Below are 23816 nucleotides of genomic sequence, written 5' to 3'. Positions count from 1 at the left end.
CCAGGTGATGGAAGTATCTTCTGGAATCACGGTCGCTGTCTGTTGTAATAGAGAGCTTATACGTAAAGTGCCATGTAGGTTCTGGAAAAGATGAGCCTGCAAAAATATTTAATACAGCAGAATATTTAAGAGCATAACCAAGAAGGTCTAAGTTAATGACATCATCTGGACAAAAGAAAATTCTCATTGGAGAAGGTAGCGCTTCTTTGTCTTGTCAGAGGTCAGTTGTAGCAGAAGTACCAAACTGGAATAGAGGCGGTAGGTCAGGAATTGGATTAGCAGTCTTCACTCAACCTACAGGACTTAATAAATAGAGCTAATATAAGAAGTAATATCAAGTGGTCAAATCTCAGCACAGGACCATTAGAAAGAAAAAATCAAAGAATGCATTGTTAGTTCCTTGGGGCACCAATAGGTGGAGCATAGTTTCAATATATAAAATCATAAGTTACAAGTAGAAAACAATTTTTTTTTCCTCTCGGTAGATTGGATTTTGCTGGCACAGGAAGTCAGCAGAGTCTGAGGAAACATTGTGGTCAGAGTCTGCTCCAGGAAAATACAGCAGCCTTTAATATGATATGTAGAGAGATAGAGAAAAGCCAATATCAGAAATGTAAAAACTATATATTTCTACGAGGGCTCCTCACGTGACCTTTACAAGGTTCAAATAGGCCAAATGAGGAGGACAATAACCTATAGTCCTCTGTAATAGTTCAGAGCCAATTTGGAAAATTAAAATTATATTAAATTCTAAACTGATCCTTTCTATGCTTTCACAATTTGGGCCCTAAATCATGACAGCATATCAAGATTCACATTCAGAGGGATAGCTAAAAATAAGCTTATATATTCCCAGGAATCAATTTACAATTTAGAGTATATTATAAATACAGAGGAGGAGCCAATTTATAAGCAGGAGACAAGTAGGAGCATTTTTTTAAACAGTTTAGTAGAATTCAAAAATTCAAGGATATAATAACAATTTTTATTAATGCAATAAATGCATAAATTGACCAGTATGATATGTTCATATAGACCAGTATGATAAATGGAACAGCTTGTAGGTCTACATTATAAATTGAATTCTAAACAAAGGGTAGCAAGGATAACACAGGACCACAGAAAAACCCATCTAGTTATTAAAAATCTGAAACATGTAATGAATTCCTGTATCATATACTGAGTCCAAAGCTTTTGTAAAAATGAACTTAAGAGAAAATAAGAACTACAAGGGTTAATCTCTGTTATTCGGTCCTAAGGAAATCACGAAATAACGGTGTTTCCTGTGTCAAATTTGAGTTTACTGCTCACTGCAAGCATTGGATATAATGGTGACTGAAAATAGGTCTATACATCAGACAAAAACTGTAAGTTTAAGATTTTCGTATTAAAACTTCATGCTGGTGTAATTAGTTTTCATAGAATTAATACTTCAGGAGAGGTACCAGAGGTACGGTTTTCAATAAAAAGGAAGTTGGCAATTGTAGCTAGTCTTATCTGAACATAGCTCTAAAATAATAGCAACCTGAATTTCTTTAGTTCTGATTTACCAGTCAGCTATGTTATGCAAGGGTTAATCTCTAAGTGTACTTCAGCACTTGTTATTTTAAACAACGTCACAAATAAACAGTGTTTTAGATGGCATATAATATAGAACCTTTCATAGTAAATATCTGGAATAATTATGCAATTTTCAAAGAACACATACACGGACGCACACCTAAAAAATTAAAACTAAAAAGTGCTTGCATTTCTGGTGAAAGCAATGTACCAGAAATCAAAAACAATCAGATATTTAACATTACGTCACAAATCAAACAAACATTGCTTAAATGAAATAATATACAATCCTGGGAAAAAAAAACACTCCTTTGAGATTTACTACCACTGCAGTTGATAGACAATCTCGCGGGGTAACCTTAAAGCACTAATTTAAAACTAAAGAAATGATTCCTTAATAACTAGCTGGTTTAATTTATGCTATTTATCACAGGACACACAGCAACATATAGACATAAAATTAAAACAGTAACCTAATCCTGATAAGTAGAAAACTTAAAGCTCAGAAGAGGAAGCAAGATATTTCTAAATGTAGTTCAAAACCAATCATTGGAGTTGTGCACAGTTAAGGAATTGTTTAGGGTTTCAAAACAAAAAACATAAAAATAAATATTCCAGTAGCCAATCACAAGTCACAACACACAGACAGAAAAGGAAAGGAAAACCACACTCATACACATACATAGTTATTGTCCCATATACAGAGGTGTCCCTGTGTATCGAGGACAAAATCTTAATCCTAAATTTGGTAAAATAAAACATTTAAATTAGAGCTAATCCAATAGGTCATAAAAGTATACAACGGCAAGCTTAATAGTAACACATACAATAAATGGAAATATACTCACGATTCATGCAATGTAATCTCCAGCGCAGAAAATCAATTGAGAAGGAGGACAGTTGGCGGGATCACTATGCCCTTCCGAACTCTCGGTGGCATAGGGAGGTCAACCGCAAAATAGAAAGGTTTGTTTCAGAAAGTCCTCACTAGAGAACTGAATAGATGTCAGATCACCAGTATCTGGTGTTGGGTGCGGAGAGGAAGATATGATATAATGGGTAGTGAACAACATCACCCAATATGTATAATAACGGGACCTAGTGAGCAAGTGGTCTACAAATAAGCTCCAGACCTATAATCTGCTATAGAAAAAAATGAACTAGATTAATAATAATATATATATTGACCAGACCTAGAACCTGGTACAAGGTTAGTGGTTCAAAAGGCAGCTTCAGGGATAACAAGGAGACCTAGAAATGATAATGTGCTAACAGTTTACAAAAACATGCGATGATTATCCTGATAGTAGAACATACAGAGACATAACACAATCATACTCACGCATCTATTAATGTATTCCAACATAGGGACCCAAAATAAAAATTACTAATTGGCGGAAAGCTCAACGCTTTGACCGCAAGTGACATTAGGAGAAAGCAAGACAAAAACTGCAAACAGAAATATGCCTAGAGAGACAGTACAAACGTAAATAAACAATAAACACGTAGTGTCAGCTATTATATATTTACTGTATACTACTCTATCCCAAATTAATAAATACTACTCCCCAGAGTGTGCTTCTAAAGACAGCTACAACTTGCCTGCCAACAACTTTTCCCGGTTATCGGCCATGGGCTCCAACCCAAGATAGAGTCCTCAAAAAGGGACATTGCACACACCCCCGAAAAGAACCCATAAAACCCGCGAATAAGGTCTCCTGAGTCGAGGAGCAGCGGTCCAATGGGTCCCGCTGATTAGCTACAACATAATCACCCCAATGGACCTGCAGTGATCTACAAACCATCTGCAGGGTCAACAAACCCTTAGCGCTACAACGCTGTAAAAAGAAAATTTTATAGGTTAGGCTCTCCCGCGTATACAACTAACCATTTCTAAAATTTTGAATGCCCAAGTCAACCTGTACACAATCTCAACCAATGTCTTAGGCGTCCCTTTATTGTCACGGCGATCATCTATACAGGTAACCCCTATGTGGGCAATAATGCCGAATCCGCAGGCCACTCCGAAAATGGAATGGAAGTCTGCTCCTACTAATTGAGATACCGTCATCCATTGAAGGATCACCTCCAATGGGTGTAAGCCCCAGGCATCGATATCAAACCCAATGGTTGTAGCGTGACACTAGTAGAAAATAATAAAAAAGGAGGGAAAAGAAAGAATAAAAGTATGACATATCCCTAGGAAGAACCCCTGAAACCTACTTCAGAGGTAGCAAGAAAGGATAATAATAAAAAAAAGAAATAAAACACATGTAAGCTCTTCGGGGAAGGTACTACCATAAAAAAGTCATTAGTTGGAACACATAAGCCAGAAACAGAAATGTGAAAAATTTCACGTTCATCGATCGCTAGACAATATGTCTTCCACTCAACAAACCACGAGAAGGAAACTCAAGAGCATTAAAGAGGACACAAAAAATTGAGCAAGGACGGGGCAAATAATAAAAATAAAATCATTCATACAGTTATACCTGTGGTACTATAGGAAAGTATTTTATATGTAAAGATAAAGTGGAGAAATAAAGAAATAAAAAAGTTGTGTAGCTATGACCATAAAATTAAAACACAAAACTTGAGCATCGCAGTTCAAGCATAAAAGTCTGAAAAAATATCTGACATGCAGAAAATAGGGAAGTGGGTGGGACTTAGAGATTGATGGACAGGCATTGCGGACCATTAATCAAGCAGCTTTATATTCCCCCTAGTACCGGGGAGTAAAGGAACGAACAATAAACAAACAAAATAAACATATAGAGTATATATTAAAAAAAAGAAAGGAAACAGACTGTGGGGATAACCATATATGTTACTGAAACACCGATTTCAACAAAAGGCAAGAAAGGCATTGTAACATGTGTAGTCCAGAGCTATACCCCTAGAATAAATGAAATAAAGGAAAATACATATTAAATGCTTTTGGGGCGGGTACCAGATAGATTGGAAGTAGCATCTAAACAGGAAAATATAAGAGAAGCATATAATTCAATAAATTGTGAAACAGGACACCAGAATCGTGGTGCAAATATCACAAGTTAATACCCATAAATATGACAAATTAATACCCATAAACTCAGAAAAGGAACATAGTAAATAAAATAAACCCGAATGCGATGGCAGGAAGCTTCTGTGCCTAAACAGGTGAAAGGGGGAAAAAAAACAAATTAAAGCATGTGATTCTTACACCAAGAACTTCCAACGATACGGCATAAAACATACATACTAATCAGTGACTGAAATGACTTGTCTAAATGATAACAAACAGAACAGCTGCAGCATTAGAAGGAAAGAGAAGGTGTGTCCTTATGCGTCCTGTCTACCATCTGTAGCCCTGTCCTTATCCTTTCTCCAGTTTCAGCATCTGCCCTCAAAGTGTTCCAATCCAGCCCTTAAATTCAGCAATTTCCCCTCCATCCAAATCCAGCATGTCTCCCCTCCATCCATGTGCATGAACTTCCTCTGTCTTTCCTCCCCTCCATCCATGTCCGGCATTTCTCCTCTCTCCCTTCTACTCCATCCGTGTGCATCTCCTTCTTCCCTCCCCTCCATCCATCCATGTCTTTCTCTTCTACCCTTCCATCCAGTGTCATCCCTCTTTCTCTCTCCATCCTTCTACCCATTACCCTCTCCCAATCCTTCCGTCTATTGTCTCCCTCTCCTTCCATCCATTGTCTCCCTCTATCTCCCTTCCTTCTAAACAGTTCTCTCTCTCGACCCTTTTCCATTCAGCATGTCCTCTCTATCCCCATCCTTCCAGTGTCTTTCCTCTTTCCCTCCCTACCCTTACGTCCAGTGTCTTCCCTCTTTCTGCCCCCTCCTTCCAGCATTTTCCCTCTTTCTCCCTCCTTTCATTCAGCATTTCTCCGTCTGACAGCTAGGGTCTGCCCCAGTTTCTCCCCAGCAGCTTCTCTCTCTCTCTCCCCATCTTTCCACTAATCTCTCTCTCTCTCCTCTTCCATCCAGCATCTTCTCTCTGGCTCTCCCGTGCTCTCTTCCATGTCCCCTCTTTCGCTCCCCATCTCTCTCTGGCTCTCCCCTGCTCTCTTCCATGTCCCCTCTTTCGCGCCCCATCTCTCTCTGGCTGTCCCCTGCTCTCTTCCATGTCCCCTCTTTCTCTCCCTATCTCTCTCTGGCTGTCCCCTTCTCTCTTCCATGTCCCCTCTTTCTCTCCCCATCTCTCTCTGGCTCTCCCCTGCTCTCTTCCATGTCCCCTCTTTCTCTCCTCATCTCTCTCTGGCTCTCCCCTGCTCTCTTCCATGTCCCCTCTTTCTCTCCCCATCTCTCTCTGCCTGTCCCCTGCTCTCTTCCATGTCCCCTCTTTCTCTCCCCATCTCTCTCTGACTCTCCCCTGCTCTTTTGCATGTCCCTGGCTCTCCCCTGCACTTTTCCACTTTCTCTCTCTCTCCTCCAGCGTCCTCATGCATCCCACCTTTCTCTTCCCTCCCCTTCTTGCTCCCATCACTCTCACTCCTTTCTCCACCCCCCTTTTCCTATTCCCTGCCATTGCTTTCCTTCCTCCCTCTTCCCCTTAGATGTGGCACCTCACATCCTCCTCTCTCCACCCCCTTTCCCTTTGGTCTAGCAGCTGGCTGGCATGATGCATCGCTCACCCCCCCCCCCCCCCCGGACTAGTTCGGTATCGCTTTCCCCCTCCGCTCCTGTCATGTCTTTGAACGTCGAGGATTCCTTCCGGTAGCAGCAGAATTGGCAATAATGTAAGCGCTGCTTTCAGCCTGCCCCAGAAGCCTTCTCTGGACAGCGTCCTTCCTACGCGGGAAACTGTACAGAGAGTGCTTCCGGGGCAGGCTGAAAGCAGCGCTTACATCATTGCCAATTTTGATGCTACCGGAAGGAATCCTTGACATTCAAAGATGACGTGACAGGACAGGAGCGGAGGGGGAGAGCGATACTGCAGTAGTCGGGGGGGGGGGGGGGGGGCGGTAATGATCGCGCGGTCCACGGGAGGGAGGGAGGGAGGGAGATGTTCAAGGCAGCGGGAACTGCACCCGGGGTGGTCCAGTCTGCCCTGCCCTTGCTGCACTTCTGGCTGGGGAGGCTTAGCCTCCCCAAGCCTCTTATACCGGGCGCCTATGATGACTGGGTTGATGAGTCCTTTGATTAGCACCGACGAAGGAGCGTCGATGCTCTTGGACCTGGAAACAACTTCATCACTCAAAAATCATTTAACCACCATGCCCAAAGGAGTGGAGGAGTGAGTCAGGAGTGTATGCTGAAACGGAAGTTGTTTACAGCTGAACCCGTGTCGGCGGTGCTACTCCTAAACCCTTAAGAGTTATCAGCTTGGAGTTTTTGGCTCCCGTGGAGGTTGCATTGAATGTCATCTGGAGGGTGCTCCAGGACCTTGCAGTGGTAGAGAATGACTTTGCTTCAGATATAGTCTTGTTAATGAGCCACATGGATAATCTAATCGAATCCTTTGAGAATATACAGCAAATGAAGTTCTACTGAAGTAGGAAACGGTTAAGATTTGAAAATGATAAAAGACCAGAAAAATTTGAACAAAATGAATATTGTTACAGATGATTAATATCGAGATTGTTGTTTTCCCAGAGTTCCGGGTATGACTCCTAATGTTTTTTTTTCTTCTGAAATGATTCCTCTTAATATATTAATTCAAAAGGAGTGAAGCCTGTGAAACTGGGATTACTTTAATCAGCGGGAATTGGATTGGAGATTCAAGGGTCTGTATTGTTAAACAATTTCCGGTTTTAAAAGGGAAAAAAAATGAAATCAGGTGTATTACTTTCACTAATATTGGACAATAAGTATGTTTCCAATGAAATTGATGGACTATGCACCGTTATGGTCTTGAAGAAACCAACCAGATGATCAATGTGGAATAATGATTTAGATAAATAACTGGGGATAATCGGGTTAATGCCACGTTTTCTTTGTTTGCTGTTTAAATTGATCTCCTTGTCTTGTTTCACTCTCCCTATTTATTTTGTGGTCTAAAAAAGAGAAAGATTGTATAAAATCCATTTATCTTGTTGAGATTGTTTTCTTCTAATATTGTTTTAATGTACAATCATCTCTGTTTTACTGTTTTGCAAGTGATCCTTGTAAAATGAAAAAATTATAAATAAATGATTAAAAAAAAAAAAAAAAAAAATATGTTAAATAGCACCAGTCCCAGTACAGATCCCTGTAGCACTCCACTATTCACCCTCCTCCATTTAGAAAAATGGCCATTTAACCCTACCCTCTGTTTTCTGTCCAATAACCAATTCCTAATCCACAGAAGGATATTGTTTCCTATCCCATGACTTTTAAATTTTTCTCAGGAGTCTCTCATGAGGAACTTTATCAAAAGCTTTCTGAAAATCTGTTACGTCTGTGGCCGTGACCACCCTGAGACTTACCCTGTTTCTGGGAGTCAGTGGCTGTGCTGGCTTCTGCTTGTCTCTGTGTCTGTCTCTGTCTTAGTTTCTCTCTGGTTCTGTGTGCTGATTGCCTTACTGAACCTCACCTGTGTGGGCTATGCCTTTTCCAAGATGGCTGCCGCCGACTCCTCTATGCCAGTATCCAAGATGGCTCCCGCTGGGCTGACTGCTCTGTGTGTCAAGCCTCTGTTTGGATGTGAAACAGGTGGGAAATCAGGAGACGAAAGGCAAATTTTTGGTTCCAAACAAGGCAACTTTATTGCTAGCAAGTGAACAGCACCGAGTAGCCTCGGGACACTGTGTGTCATAAATCATCTGACGCTTACATTTATACTTCCCTACTGGGCCTGCGCATTTGGCCCCTTACACGTCATACCTGTCATGCGCAGTAAACATTTGTAGTTCTTACAGTACAAAATTGTAGTCCCAGTACGTACACACGTCATAACACTGAAATGATACTGGCAAGAAAAACGAAACTTAGCAGCTTATTCTGTACACACACAATGCTCCTTTCTAGCACAGGAGATAAGGTGCGGCTCAGGAATGCAGGGGGGTGTCAGCACCCTCCAAGGCCGCCTATTCAGATGGCGTTGCTACGTGCAAGCTGGTCTTGTATAGGCCTTGCAAACTACTGTTACAAGCTATATATCTAATAGCCCTGCATTCTGTCTGTACATTAGTAACAGCAAACTTGTCTTGTTAGTAAACAGTAAAACTGGATAAGGCACAAATGTCCAGTGCAGTAATAAGGTGTGGCCAAACAGCCAAAAGCAGAGGTAGAGTGCATAAGTAAAAGTCCATCAGTAGGCACAAAACATGAGGTTGTCCTGTTGCTCAGTAGTATTCAGGTAGTACCGGCGTTCCACTCCTTCATTCCCCCCTTTTGATACTTGAACATCCATTCTGGTGGAGAGTATCACCTCCATGAACCCTGAAAAGGAAAGAAAGGACAAGGATAGTTAGCGAGGGAGGCAACAAGCGAGCCCTAAGCCCTTGCGCAGCCGTTGGTTGCTTCGCCGGGGTTGAGACGGAGGGCCCCTAGTGGAATCCCCCCCCCTTTGTAGCCGGTCTTTTGCTGGCACAAGGGTGATGGCCCATTGAGTGACTCAGGGGGTTCAAAGTGCACATCAGCCACAAGGTGCTTCATCGTCAGCTTCATCAGACTGGGGAATGGGGGAGTACATCTGGAGAGCCATAAGTTGAGCAGCAGCACGGCGGTCAGCGATGCTTTCCATGGTGGAGCGGAGACACCTGAAAACTAAGGGGAGAGACAAAGGTATTATTAGGCAAGACAGCAAGAACAGGCCACCCATGACGAGGAGGCCTTGCAGGCTCCCGGAGGTTGGGAGCCAGCTGGTGAGGGAGGAAGTCCAATCCCACGCACTGTTCCAGGTCTGGACGGGGACGTGGGCTAGTTTGACCATCCGGTCAGTTATCTCCCTGATGACATGGCTCTGGTCATCAATCTGTAAGCAGCAATTACTGAGGTTAAACTTGCCACACACCCCGCCCTCCTGGGCTAAGAGGTAGTCAAGAGCCAAGCGATTTTGATAGACGGCGGTAATGAGCTTAGTGTTCTGTCGAGCTAGGATATTGAGGGCCAGGGCAGAATCGTTAGTGAGGATTTCGAGTACGGCCTGTAGGCGAATAATGCGATTTAGCATGTAGATAGGGGTGCGGTACCCCCATGTACCATCTTCAGCCCACGTGGCCGGTCCATAGTAATGAATGATGCGTTCAGGCGGCCACTCATTGTCTTTCCAGTCTCCAATTTGGACCTTGGGCTTGACGGGTGGGAAAGACCGTCGTCGTCGGGTAGGATTATCAGGCCCCTTTTCCACGTAAAGGGGGATACCCAAAGTTTCGCCAACTTGTATGGGCAGAAGGAAAAAACTAGGTCGGACCGTGCCCAAGAGGCGGGTACCGTACCAGCGGGTCGGGAGCTGTTCATAGGCCCTGCGTCCGCAGATATAGTAGTAGCCCGCCGGGGCTACCCACTTGAGGGAAGCGTTCCCTCCGTAGGTCCATGTCATGTTCAAGGTGGGTTCTGTCCAGATAGGCTCCGGGGCGGGCAGGTTGTCCGTTTGCCACCAGGTCGTCCGGCTGCCATTGTAGTGAAGAACCCCCGTACAAGCAGAGTCTCCCACTGGTACAGAGTAACGCTTCGATGGCGCTCGACTAGCGCAGAGGGTACCTATGATGTTTGTTCTCAGGGCCCATTCGTACGGCTTCGGCCGTTGGGGAAAGGTATGTTAGTGGTGTTGAGTGCATCCCATGTGTGTTGTCGGATCTCTCTCGCTTCCCAGGGCCATTGTTCACCCATGTCGGTGCCTCCACAGACGAAACAGTTGGCAATTCCGAGGGAGAGGGCGATGTTTTCAGCCAAATTGAGGAACATATTTCGGGCTTCTGGGGAAATGGGGAATTTAGTCTCGGTCTGCTCGGCACGAGCAATTTCATCAAATACGTCTTGGTAGCCGACAACAGTAGTCTGGTAGTGCGTAGGAGGCTTCGTTTCGAGACTCTGATATATGGTAATATATGTCAACGGATCCATTCCTCCGCCGTCAATGCCGAGGCCCCACGTTCCTCTCCAGGGCATGTCGTGTCCTCGGATGGGCCAGTCTAGGGACACATAGTTACCAGAACCTCGACGAAATTCACCCAGGCCGGCGCATCCGGTGTATCCTCCTCCCGTATAAGCACATACTCGGTCCCAGCCCGAGGCTCGAGTGTCGCCGGCGCATGGGAGCCACACCCACGGGGAGCAGCATCTCATGTCTGGACTGAAGGGGCAGACATACTTGTGGTCCTTAACGTATGCCTCTCGCCAACTCTGGCTACCACACTTGCGAGACCAAGGGTGCTTGTCCATGGCGGCACAGACGTCGAAGGTGAGGGTTGCTACAGTTTGGATGCCACCGACAAGGATACGAGTGGAATTAATGTAATACAGAATGCCATCTCCCTCGACTCCCGGAGGTCCGGCCACATACGCAGGGAGTCCTACGCTGAGGGTGACATTGTAGTATCTTGGTTTGGTAGGGCTGTGACAGATAGTGAGATTTCCTTGGAGGCATCTGTGGAACTGTTGGAGGCCATTCGGAGTGATGAGGGCACAAGTCGGGAGAAACTGGCAACCGCCTTCCGGGGGCTGCGTCTGGTGAATGAGGGTAGTGACTAGGTGATATCCTCCCTCTATACGGTGGCGCACGAGGCGCAAACATTCAGTACAGTTCTGGCTCAAGGGGTAATAGGTCGGGACTGAGCAGAGGAGGAGTAGTAGGCTCAGCATCATATATGCGGTGGAAGGTATCCGAGCCTTTGCAGCAAGAAGATGATAAGGCCCACGATTATGGCTGCGATAAAGAGAGAGCCAAAAACGCAGTGGGTCCAGAAACTGAGTTCCTGTTGCTGGGCAGGCATGAATCTGGTGGTTCACGTCTTCCTTAGAGTCAGCCGTAATGGAGCGTCAGGATGTTGGTGCGCAGTCCAACGCTTCAGGGAGCTGCTAGTGGGAGCAGCAGGCTTCAATCGGGTCCAATGTATCCACACTGGGCTTCCTGCAATTTTAACAGCGGTGGAGGTCGTTAGGAGAACAAGGGAGGGCCCCTTCCATTTTGGCTTTAGGCAGTCAGATTCATCCCACTCTTTTACCCATACCTCGTCTCCCACCCTGAACCTGTGCGTCGGATTGGTGAGGACCAAGGGAGCTACTCTTTCAGTGTACTGCTGGATGTCTTGCACTACCTGGTGTAAGGCTCTCATCTGTTTTACTAAGGAACTCTCACCCTGTATCTGCAAGGAGTCGGGAAAAGAGGGCAGTGGTGGTGGCCTAGCGTACATCATCTCGTAAGGAGTAAGGCCTGTAGCCTTGGGGGTACACCTAAGATGCAGCAAGGCCAGGGGGAGCAGGTCGGGCCACTTGGCTTTTGCTTCTTGGCATAGCTTGGCAAGCTGGTTCTTCAGGGATCGGTTAGCCCTCTCTACTACTCCACTGCTTTGGGGTCTCCAGGCACAATGCAACTTCCAATCGAGGCCCAGTCTGGTACTGAGCTGTTGTGTTACTTCACTGGCGAAGGCGGGGCCGTTGTCAGAATTTATTTGCTTGGGGAGGCCGTATCTGGGTAGGATTTGATGAAGCAGTAGGGAGGTAACTTCTTTAGCCATTTCCGTTCTAGTGGGCTGGGCTTCAATCCATCCGGTGTAGGTACACACGGCGACGATGATAGCTTTGTAACCGCGCGCCGGGGGCATGTGTGTGAAGTCAATCTGGCACACGTGGAAAGGGCTGGTGCCTCGGAGAACATGTCCTGGCATAGGGCCGGGCCCCGTTCGAGGGTTGTTCCGGGCACAAGTCGCGCATCGGCTGGAAGCGTTTTTGGTCCACAGGGATAGTTTGTTGATGTAGTAGGTCTTCTCAAGTAAGCGCCCCAGGGCGTCCCTTCCCAGGTGGGTGCGGTCGTGAGCCTCCTTGGCCACCGTCCAGGCCAAGGCTTCGGGTATCCATATACGCCCATCCTGTAGTATCCACCAGCCATTGCGTGACTGTAGACCCTCTTGTTGGGCCCATTCCGTTTCTTGGGGGGTGTAAATAGGGGTCTCCGTAGGGAGCTGGACGACGAGTACGGGGTCAGGAGGGTGAGAGGAGTAGGGGAGCTGACTTGCCCTTTTTGCAGCGTCGTCCGCCCGCTGATTTCCCCGGGCGATAGGGTCCGTTCTTCCAGTGTGGGCCCTGCAGTGCATCACAGCCACCTTCTTCGGCTTCCATACCGACTCGAGTAATTGGCAGATTTCAGCGGCATTTGCAAGTCCTTTCCCTTCAGCTGTCAGAAATCCCCTCTCTTTGTACAAGGCTCCGTGCACCTGGAGGGTGAGGAAAGCGTATTTGGAGTCGGTGTAAATGTTGACAACTTTCCCTTCAGCCCACAGGAGGGCTCTGGTGAGGGCGATTAGCTCCGCTTTCTGGGCTGATGTTCCGGGTGTCAGAGCCATAGCCTCGATCACATGGTCCTCAGATACCACCGCATAGCCAGCTCTTCGAATTCCCTCTATCACCTGGCTGCTTCCATCGGTAAAAAGGGTGATGCCCCCTTGCCAGGGTTGATCCTTCAGGTCAGGTCTGCTCGAGTGCACAGTGGCCATTACCTCTTCACAGTCGTGGAGTGGTGGTTCAGGGGCCGGAAGGAGGGTGGCAGGATTGAGGTTGGTCGTGTCCAGGATCCGCACCTCCGGATTTTCGCACAGGAGGGCTTGGTATTTGACCAATCGGGAGTTGGTCATCCATCTGGGTCCGTGGCTCTCGAGTAGGCCGCGGATGGTGTGGGGTGTGGTCACAAAAAGTGTTTGGCCGAATGTGAGTTTATTGGCCTCGTGTATCAGGAGACAGGCCGCTGCAATGCTTCGGAGACAGCCCGGCCATCCTCGTGCCACGTTGTCCATGCTCTTGGAGAGGTATGCTACAGGGCGTTGCCAGGTGCCGACCAGTTGGGTGAGGACTCCAAGTGCCAATCCCTTCTTTTCGTCGATGAACAAGTGGAACGGCTTAGTCACATCTGGCAGTCCGAGCGCTGGTGGGGCCGCAAGGGCATCCTTAAGGTCCTGAAGGGCTTTCAGTTCGTGTTTCTCCCACTGGAGATTTTGGCCCTCGAGTTCAGGTCCTTTCAGTTTGGCGTACAAACTGTGGGTCAGGATGGCAAAATTGATAATCCAAATGCGGCAATATCCAGCGGCTCCGAGGAGTGCCCGTAGTTCCTTCTTATTTGCAGGAGTGGGTTGGTTGCGGATGGCTTGGGTTCGGGGGATACCGAGCCGTCGGGTTCCTTCTCGGAGGCGAAACCCCAGATACTCGACTTCGATCTCGCATATCTGCGCCTTCTTGCGACTGGCCCGGTACCCCTGGGCTTCCAGGGTTTTCAAGAGGTAAAGGGTGGCTTCTGCACAGTCCGTGTACGTCTCACGGGCCACCAACAGGTCATCCACGTATTGGACGACCGGCCCGTACTCGTCTTGGTACGTTTTCAGGTCCTGGGCAAGCTGGTCACCAAAGAGGGTGGGGGAGTTCTTGAACCCCTGGGGAAGCCGGGTCCATGTATATTGCTGCTTGGTTCCCGTCTGTAAGTCTTCCCACGTGAAGGCAAACAACTTTTGGCTGTCAACAGCAAGAGGGATGGAGAAGAAGGCGTCCTTCAAATCAATGACACTGTACCACTTGGTCTGAGATGGCACTTGGGCCAGGATGGAGTATGGGTTCGGTACGAGGGCAACGATGTCGGCTACCTGGTTGTTGACTTTCCTCAGGTCCTGGACGGGTCTGTACTCGGATGTTCCTGGCTTCTTAACGGGCAACAATGGGGTGTTCCATGCGGATCTGATTGGCTTAAGGACTCCCTGTTGAAGGAGTTTCTGTAGATGTATGTGCATACTATGCCGGGCTGCATAGGGGATGTGGTATTGTCCTTGGTTAACAACTTGAGCATTCGGTTTGAGCTCAATCCAGATGGGGATAGCGTTTACGGCCAGTCCGCCGGGGTTCAATTCTGCCCATACATCAGGCACTTCATCCATTATGGCCCGCCTCTGCTGGGCGAAAGGGGTGTTCTGGTCGTAACGGCAGTCGCCGGGTCCCGCAGTTGGGGGAACATGTAGTCTCCATTCTTCTCTTACTGGACAGATAAGTGTTACTGGCCGATCTTCAAAGCGAGCTTCCACTTCACCCGTAGTCTTGAACTTCAAGGTGGCCTGGAGCTTACAGAGTAGGTCTCGACCAATCAAGGGGACCGGGCATCCAGGGATGTGTATGAACTGATGGGACACCATCGTCCCTCCGATCTGGACTTGGCGCTCTTTGAGGAGGGGGGCCGCAAGGGATTTCCCGGAGGCTCCCACAATTGGTATAGTTTCTTTCGTGGCTGGGGCTATGGCAGTGGTGATAACAGATCGCTGGGCCCCTGTGTCTAGTAAGGCCTTCATAGATTCTGTCCCCACTCGAATTTCCACCAGAGGGTCAGTGGGGACTCTGCCCTCCCGGTTTCTTCATGCTGAGCCGTCTCGGGTAGCGTCCACAGCCATCTGCCATTCCCTCCGGTCATCCCGTCCTCTCTCTCTTCGGCCCCTCCCACGGCCTCGCCTAGGGGCCCCCGTACGGTCGCCGGTCTCCTCCTCTCTCTGCCGGTCCCATGATTCCTCTTCTCTCGGGTTGTCCCGTATCTCCTCTGGACAATCAGCCCACCAGTGTCCTTCTTGTCGGCAATTTGCACACTGGTTACGCCCTATGGGGGACCGCGTTCCTCTTGTTCTCCTGCCCCTCCCCTTTGGTCTAGACCTCATTCGTTCTTCCAGCACCGTAGCCAACACATCTGCCTTCTCCCGCATCCGTCTGGTCGATTCCTTCCGGGCCTCCACCTTCTCCTCCTGGTCGCGATATCCGAATACGCGATCAGCTATAGCTTTCAGTTGGCTTAGGCTCATCCCTTCGAACCCCTCCGTTCTCTGTAGCTTTCTTCGTATATCCGGTGCTGACTGGCTAACAAAACTCATAACCACGGTTGGGAGGTTCTTAGGGTCTTCGGGATTTATCGGGCTGTGCCTTCTGAAAGCTTCCATAAGTCGTTCAAGGAAGTCCCCTGGACTCTCGTCCTTTTGTTGGACTACATTGTGGATTTTCCCCATGTTGGTAACCTTCTGCTTCCCCTTCTTTAAGGCGGCCAGGTACGCCTGTTGGTATCGGCGGATAAAGGTTTGGCCTTCGGCGGTTCGGTAGTCCCACGTGGGGGCAGCGATGGGCGCCTCCGTTTCTAGTAGGTTCTGTAAATTGGCATGGGCCGGATTCGCATCCCGGACGGCTTGCTCCATATTTTGTTGTAAAAGGCGGCGTTCTTCAGAGGTCAGGATGTGGGCGCTCAACTGCCTAAGGTCGGCCCAAGTTGGATTGTAGCTGTATATAATGCCTTCCACCAGCTCTATCAGCTGCTCGGGTTTCTGGTCGTAGGACGGCCCATGGAATTTCCAGTTATACAAATCGGCACTTGAGAAGGGAACGTGACTATAGACTGTTGATTCGATGGGCTGGCCCCCCCCCTCTGCCGGGTTAGGGGTATAGGTGGTGGACTGTCGGACTGGGAATAAGTGAGAGGTTCCCCCTTTCCGGCTGGACGGAAGGGCCTGTTGCGGACTCGATTGGGGAACCGAGTAATGTTCTTCACAACCCGTGTACTCTTCCGTGTGGTTGCGAGGCCAGGTGACTCAGGTGAGGCTGGGTGGGACGTCTCCCCGGCATCCGACTCTGACCCGGAAGTCTCGGCGTCAGCGGGGCCTTCTGCTAGGCCCGTAAGGTCAGGGTACATAGGAGCATAGGGCGGCGGCGCGATGTCGTCTTCGTATGCTTCCGCCGTAGCAAGTATCGGGGCTTTTGGAGTCTTCTTCTCGGCCAAACCCTGAACTTTCCCTGCGGTCTTCTTTGGGGGTTTTTTTCTAGAAAGTGTGTTGGTAGTACTGGGCGTAGTTCCTGCCTTAACTCTGGTAGCAGGGGGCGTGGTCTCAGTGGCTTCAGTGCTAGGGGCGGTAGGCCGTATGGGGGCGGTCCCTGCGGCCTTCGGGACGGCAGCGGTTGCCGAGCTTTGAAGAGCGAAGGCATGGGTCGGCAGGGTTCTAAGCTTGGTTTTCCGGCCTTTTCTCTGCTTTACCAACATAAGGGCGGCCTTTTCTACCTTCCGTTGGGCCCAAGCTGGCGGATCCCGGACTACATCCAACCACGCTTCTATGTATGGAATGTCCTCAGGACAGCCTGGGTTTCCCTCAATTATAACAATATTCATGACCGCCGCCACTTTTTCATACTCGAATGACCCTTCCGGGGGCCATCCAGCAATTCCTAGCCCTGGCCACATAAATTGACATCTCTGTATCATCCCGGCCCTGCTACATTTATCTAGGTCGAACACTTCGCTAAAGTGTTCCGTCATTAAATCTAGCGGTGAAGACCCACCCCGCCCATCCTAACCTGAGTGCCAAAGGACAGGTGACGGACAAAGGGGGAAAGGGGAGGTGGAGGAGTAAGGGGTCTCGTTCCACCAGACACAGAAGGGTCAACACTCGGCCTGACCAGGACGCGGTCGCCCGGCCTGGAACTGCAAGCCCACTCACACACTTTCATACGCCACAAGAAAACCCCCCCGTTCGTTCGCCGCTCGGTTTCGTCGCCGGAGCCTAGTGAGTTTCGGGACCTAGTCGGATACCAATAGTCCGTATTAGTCACTGGCTAAAAGAGGGTGATCACGCCTCTTCTTCGGTCCTTACTGGGCCGGTCACTACGTAGAGTATACTCGCCTGTCCGCCGGGGTCGCAGGCCGCGCCGTCGTGCGCTTCTCCCTGAAATGGAAAAAGGTGCCTTGTCGGAGCCACACAACCCCCTCTACAGTCAGGCGGAGTGGATCGGCCCTCCTCCGGGAGATGGACGCTGAAATCAGCGGTGGCCACTCACCACCTCCTCGGGTGGGAATCGATGACCCGATCCGACTGCAGTGGGGGAGGGGAAGAATATAATCCGATTCCCCTTTCTACTTCTGTCCCATCTGGGTCGCCAATGAAACAGGTGGGAAATCAGGAGACGAAAGGCAAATTTTTGGTTCCAAACAAGGCAACTTTATTGCTAGCAAGTGAACAGCACCGAGTAGCCTCGGGACACTGTGTGTCATAAATCATCTGACGCTTACATTTATACTTCCCTACTGGGCCTGCGCATTTGGCCCCTTACACGTCATACCTGTCATGCGCAGTAAACATTTGTAGTTCTTACAGTACAAAATTGTAGTCCCAGTACGTACACACGTCATAACACTGAAATGATACTGGCAAGAAAAACGAAACTTAGCAGCTTATTCTGTACACACACAATGCTCCTTTCTAGCACAGGAGATAAGGTGCGGCTCAGGAATGCAGGGGGGTGTCAGCACCCTCCAAGGCCGCCTATTCAGATGGCGTTGCTACGTGCAAGCTGGTCTTGTATAGGCCTTGCAAACTACTGTTACAAGCTATATATCTAATAGCCCTGCATTCTGTCTGTACATTAGTAAACAGCAAACTTGTCTTGTTAGTAAACAGTAAAACTGGATAAGGCACAAATGTCCAGTGCAGTAATAAGGTGTGGCCAAACAGCCAAAAGCAGAGGTAGAGTGCATAAGTAAAAGTCCATCAGTAGGCACAAAACATGAGGTTGTCCTGTTGCTCAGTAGTATTCAGGTAGTACCGGCGTTCCACTCCTTCAGATGCAAGGTGATTGCTGCAGCTCTGCCTCTGGTGTGGAAGGGCTTTATTAATCACTTAGAGACTACAGCCCTGACCTTTGCATTTCATCTAAGGGCCCTGGTGTATAGAGTGCTCTGTACACTGTTTCAGTGTTTGCTCTGTGTGAGTTTCTATGTTTGACTAGATAGCTTAGGCACCCTGTGGCTTGTTAGCCTGTGTATAGCTTTGCTAGTTCTCTGTGTTTGTTCCTAGTGTTAGACTAGCCAGCTTAGGCACCGTGTGGCTTGTTAGCCTGTGTATAGCTTTGCTAGTGCTCTGTGTTTGTTTAGACTAGCCAGCTTAGGCACCGTGTGGCTTGTTAGCCTGTGCATAGCTTTGCTAGTGCTCTGTGTTTGTTTCCAGTGCATGACTTGTTAGCTTGGGCACAGCTTTGTTGTTAGCTGGTGTATAGCTTTCAAGTCTCCTGAGTGTGCTCTGTGTATGTTTCTTGTGTATGACTGGTTTGCTTGGGTATAACGTTTCTATTAGTCTAGGTACAGTTTACTAGTCATTGTGTTTAAACCTGCCGACTGCCAGAACCCGGACAGTCCCTGCCTGTCGGCCTTGCCTGCGCCTAGGTGCCAGGGGGCACTCCTAGATCTTCATTCCTGCTGTTCCTGCTTGCAAGTTCCAGTTCCGGGTTTTCCTGTAAGTCCTACCGGCTGCCAGAACCTGAGGGCTCAACCCTCGGGGAAAGGTGGTCAAGCATAGGTGAAGCCTAGGTCCAGTGTGTTCCAGTCCAGTGGGTTTCACTCCTGTATGTTCCAGTCCTGTGGGGCCCTCCAGTGTGTTCCAGTCCAGTGGGCTCCACTCCAGTGCGCACCCGTCCGGTGCGTTCCAGTTCTGTGTATTCCGGTGTAGAACTCCAATCCGGGGTTCCGGTCCAGTTTTGTCTCATCTCTACCTTGGAGGTGATCTTGCCTGCCACTGCCGCTCCACGGTAGTGGCCCATAGGCTCACGAACCCAGTGCTCCCGGGGAAGAAGCCTGACAGTATGCCAAGGTCCTCGAGCACGCGACAAAATCTAGGTACACTACATCATCTGGATCACCTTTATCCATATGTTTATTTATGCCTTCAAAGAAATGAAACAAATTGGTGAGGCTTGACTTCCCTTGGCTAAACCCATCCTGACTCTGTCCCATTAAACCACATTTGTCTATGTGTTCTTTAATTTTATTCTTTGTAATAGTTTCCACTATTTTGCCAGGCACTGAAGTCAGGTTTACTGGTCTGTAATTTCCTGGATCAACCCTGGAACCCTTTCAAAAAATCAGTGTTACATTGGCCAGCTTCCAGTCTTCAGGTACTATGGATAATTTTTACGACAGGTTACAGATCACTAAAAAATAGAAAAGCTAAATAATATTTACCTTTTTTAAAAAAGATATTTAAAAGCAATTGACAGAGGGGGAAAAAAGAACATTGCTTTTCTTCTAGTGAAATATTCCCTGGCAACTATACAGTTTGACAGCATTCCAATCAAATCTTGGCTAGAACATGCAGCCCAAATGTTTGTTTTTTTACTTTTATTTAATCAAGGCTTATCACAATTCTTTGTCAGAAGAAGAAATACTGTTGGCCAGGCTATGGTTATATTGGTTCTACTGCATATGTATGAAATACATCTATCTACAACTTCCTCCTATGCCCTGTTTACTAAGCCATGCTATAGGCGCACTATTGTTTTTAGTGCGCCTATAGCAGACAGGCCAAAGTATCAGCCTGCCTGTCCCAGCGACATCTGAAACTAAACATGACCAAGACTGAGCTTCTTATCTTTCCCCCTTAACCAATCTCTCTTCCTCCCCCATTCTCTATTTCTGTGGATAACTCTCTCATCCTTCCTGTCTCATCAGCTCGTAACCTTGGGGTCATCTTTGACTCCTCCCTCTCCTTCTCTGCAAATATTCAGCAGACTGCTAAAACCTGTCATTTTTTTCTCTATAATACCACCATAATTCGCCTTTTCCTTTCTGAGCACACTACAAGAAACCTCATCCACACTCTTATCACCTCTTGCTTAGACTATTGCAACTTGTTTCTCACTAGGGTTACCATATGTCCGGATTTCCCCGGATGATGTCCTCTTTTTGAGGACATGTCCGGGGCGTCCGGCGGGTTTTGCCCGCCTGTTTGTCCGGATTTCTGGACAAACAGGCAGGCGGGCAGGCGAGCGGCGCTGTGGGTCTCCCCTCCCTTTACTTACTATCTGCCCTGGTGATCTAGTGACCTCTTTGGGGCAGGAAAGAGCCCCCTCTTTCCTGCCCGGAGCACTGCATGTCCTTACCCTGCATCGTTCTCAGTCTCGGCTTGGGATTCAAAATGACCACCGAGAGTTGAAGTGGCCTCGCGAGACTTCAACTCTCGGTGGCCATTTTGAATCCCGAGCCGAGACCGAGAAGGAGGCAGGGCAAGGCAGTGCTCCGAGCAGGAAAGAGGGGGCTCTTTCCTGCCCCGAAGAGGTCACTAGACCACCAGAGCAGTAGATGGGAAGGGAGGGGAATATGTGACAAGGGGGAGGGGAGGGGATGGGAGGGGAGGTGACGGGGAGAGGTGACGGGGGGCAGGGGAGGGGAATATGTGACCCGGGGGAGGGGAATATGTAACAGGGGGCGGGGTTAGAGTGAGAAAGGGTGGGGCGAGGATCTGAAAGGGACGTGGTGTGGGTGGGGCAGGGGGTGTGGTGTGGGCAGAGCAGGGACAGGACAGGGGGCGTGACGTGTCCTCTTTTTCAGAGGACAAAATATGGTAACCCTATTTCTCACAGGTCTCCCACTTAGCCATTTCTCTCCTCTTCAAAATCTGTTCAAAATTCTGCTGCACGACTAATATTCCGCCAGTGTCGTTATGCTCATATTAGCTCTCTCCTCAAGTCACTTCACTGGCTTCCTATCCGTTTCCACATACAGTTCAAACTCCTCTTATTCTCCTATAAGTGCATTCACTCTGCAGCTCCTCAGTACCTCTCCACTCTCATCTCGCCCTACATTCCTCCCCGGGAACTCCGTTCACTGAGTAAATCTCTCTTATCTGCACCCTTCTCCTTCACTGCTAACTCCAGACTCCGTTCCTTTTATCTTGCTGCACCATATGCCTGGAATAGACTTCCTGAGCCAGTACGTCAAGCTCCATCTCTGGCCGTCTTCAAATCTAAGCTAAAAGCCCACCTTTTTGATGCTGCTTTTAACTTCTAACCTTTATTCACTTGTTCAGAACCCTTATTTTATCATCCTCACTTTAATATTCCCTTATCTCTTGTTTGTCATGTTTGTCTATCCTAATTAGGTTGTAAGCTCTGTCGAGCAGGGACTGTCTCTTCATGTTCAAGTGTACAGTGCTGTCTACGTCTAGTAGCGCTTTAGAAATGATAAATAGAAGTAGTAGTAGTGCGCACAAAAAATTAGTGCGCTGATGCTAGAGACACCCATAGGAATATATGGGTGTCTCTAGAGTTAGCGAGAACTAAAAATGCTAGCACACCTTAGTAAATAGGGCCCTCAAACCTCTGAAAATGGAGTTCAGAACAGGAATGGTGATCACAGTGCTGCTAGTGCATTGATATCAAATGTAAGATGCACACCAGCATACATTATTTTGTGGCATGTCAAAAAACAGTTCAGAAAAAAAGACTTCAAGTCTGCCATGAATGTGTCCCCTCTAATATCCCTCAAGACTCCAACATAATAGTTCAACAGACAGTTTCCACTGAAATTTTTACAATTATATTTACTAAGACTATGATAACCCAAAGGTATAACCCAAAGGTAATTAAGTCTAACTTTCATGAAAAGCTATTTTTCCTTTCTACTTGCTAATATTTGTTTAAACATCTGGGTTGTAAGCAGGATTGGCATCCTAGTGTGGGCCTCTGCCTCTTGCTTGTGAAAATGGTAGTTTTGTAGCCATGGAAACAAAGTATGATATCATATGTATACTTAACGTTGAAGATTTACAGACTGCATGAAAACAGCCAGAACATCATTTGAAAATAATAATCAGAAAGTGTTTTACATTTTCACCAGGACACTATTCAATCGAATACTGAAAAGAAATTTGTTTTCACATTCTGTTTATTTTCAAAATATGTGTGTTACATGCTGACTGCTGCCAAGCTGTTGTTCTCTGAAAGCTATAATCAGGGTAAAACTATAAACACATTTTTTAAATATTAACTACAAAAAGGAATGTGATTGCCATGTTAGTCTATGTGAATGTGTGGAAATAAAGGTAAATAAATAAATGCAATACTAATGTAATATATTTACTGCTGGATTCTTTATATCATGCCTAGCATTCTGTGCTGAAATCCATATTCCATAACAATGCGCGTAACTTAATTGGCTTAACAAGCAAATCAGTGTATTTTACAGCACTTAACAAGCAATAATGAGCACTAATTGGTAATAATAATAATTTACACAGATAACTCGCTAAACATATTCTGTAATTATCTGTGCCTAAATTCTAAAGCATGCCATTCAAAAGGGGCATGGCTATAGGACGTTCCCAAATTTGCATGCATTGTTATAGGATATGGCCCAGTCCACGTAAATCTATGTGCAGGTATTTATGCTATGTTTTCACTGGTGTAAATGGAGGCACATAGTTTTAGACGCTGGAACATCAACTAAGCGTATTCTATATACCACACCGAAATCTTATAGAATATGCTTAGGTGAAAATAATTTCTGTGTGGATTTTCCAGGCATCGTGGAGCCGGTGAAACTTCAAGGGGGCGTGTCAGTAGGGAAGTGAAGGCAGGACGGGGGCTGGACAGGGGCATGCTCATGAGATGGCCGGCTTCGCCCGATAATGGAAAAAAAAAGCCAGGCTTGACAAGCATTTTGCCGGCTTTACTTGGTCCCTTTTTTCACGACCAAGCTTCACAAAGGAGCCCAAACTGACCAAATGACCACCGGAGGGAATCAGGGATCACCTTTCCTTACTCCCCAGTGGTCACCAACCCCTTCCTACCCCCCCCCCCCCAAATTTTGTTTTCCATCCTCTATGCCAGCCTGAAATGTCATACCCATCTCCCTGACAGCAGTATGCAAGTCCCTGGAGCAGTTTTAAGTGGGTGCTGTGCACTTCAGGCAGGTGGACCCAGGCCCATCCCCCCACCTGTTACACTTGTGGTGATAAATGGGAGCCCTCCAACCCCCCCCAAACCCACTGTACCCACATGTAGGTGACCCCCTTCACCCCTTAGGGCTATGGTAGTGTTGTAAATTTGTGGATAGTGGATTTTGGGGGGGATTTGGGGGGCTCAGCACAGAAGGTAAGGGAGCTATGTACCTGGGAGCTATTGTTTTTTTTTTTTTTTTTTAGAAGTGCCCCCTAGGGTGCCTGGTTGGTGTCCTGGCATGTGAGGGGGGCCAGTGCACTACAAATGCTGGCTCCTCCCATGACCAAATGCCTTGCATTTCACCGGGTTTGAGATGGCCGGGTCCGGTTTCCATTATAGCTGATCTCATTATGGCTGAAAAATGAAGCCGGCCATCTCCTCTACACCCGGCGATCGATTTAGCCGGCTCCAACCGTATT

This window comes from Microcaecilia unicolor, chromosome 2, assembly GCF_901765095.1.
Source record: "Microcaecilia unicolor chromosome 2, aMicUni1.1, whole genome shotgun sequence".
NCBI lineage: Eukaryota > Metazoa > Chordata > Amphibia > Gymnophiona > Siphonopidae > Microcaecilia > Microcaecilia unicolor.
The sequence above is the reverse complement of the archived record's forward strand: the minus strand, read 5'-3'. Positions refer to the sequence as shown.